Consider the following 1,193-nt stretch of genomic DNA (forward strand, 5'->3'; position numbering starts at 1 on the left):
CACTTTGGGAGGCAGAGGTAGGCGGATCACCTGAGGTCAGGAGTTAGAGACCAGCCTGGCCAACATGGTGAAACCCCTTCTCTACTAAAAATACAAAAAAATTAGCTAGGTGTGGTGGCCGGTGCCTGTAATCCCAGCTACTCAGGAGACAGACAGAAGAATCGTTTGAACCTGAGAGGCAGAGGTTGCAGTGAGCCGAGATTGCGCCATTACACTCCAGCCTGGGCAACAAGAGCGAAACTCCGTCTCAAAAATAAATAAATAAATAAAAGCCTTGGCCTATACTAAATGTATGTCTCTTTTACCTCTGGGTTCCTGGGCTCCTACTTGGGAGGATTTCTGCCCTAAGGATGAGTATACTTGTGATTTGGAGTGGAAGAAGGAAGAGATACCAAAGTCGTGAGGGGTGGTTAATATCTGCAGTGAACCTTGATATGTTCACCCCACTGGCATTGATGTAATAATTGGGAACTGACCCTAGGGATCCTTTTCAAATTAGTATGTTTATTATAGAATTATTCAACACAGCAAAAAGTATTCAGTATCCAGTATATACCCCAAGCCCATGGATAATTATTTGATTGGCTTAACCTCTAGGTGGGTGAGCTTGAAGATCCACCTTTAGGAAAGGATGCTGTCTCCCCAGTGCTTGCCTGTGTCATACGCAGATTGGTCAGGCAGCGGTCATCCAGCTACGACTGCTCAGGTTCTCCCACTGAGTGAATAGTAACATGTTGGCCCTCAATATGAGGGCTTGAGGTTCATGCTGGCTCTCCCACTCACACTCGTAGCTATAGATTTATGGATGTGCTGATGAGGCAACTCTAAATGCTGTAGTTTGAATGTTTGCCTCCTCCAAACTCATGGTGAAATTCAGTCCCCAATGTGGCAATATTGAGAGGTGGGGCTTTTCAGAGGAATAGTCCATACATGGATTAGTGGATTAATGGGTTATTGTGAAAGTGGAACTGATGGTTTTATAAGAGGAAGAGAGACCTGAGCTAGCAAGTGAGCTCACTCAGCCCCTTCTCCATGTGATGCCCTGCACAGCCTCAGGACTCTGCAGAGAGTCCCCACTAGCAAGAAGGCCCTCTTGAGCTTGGACTTCCCAGCCTCCATAACTGTAAGAAATAAATTTCCCTTGTGGCTGGGCATGGTGGCTCATGCCTATAATACCAGCACTTTGGGAGGCA

This window comes from Mandrillus leucophaeus, unplaced genomic scaffold, assembly GCF_000951045.1.
Source record: "Mandrillus leucophaeus isolate KB7577 unplaced genomic scaffold, Mleu.le_1.0 Scaffold152, whole genome shotgun sequence".
Classification (NCBI taxonomy): Eukaryota; Metazoa; Chordata; class Mammalia; order Primates; family Cercopithecidae; genus Mandrillus; species Mandrillus leucophaeus.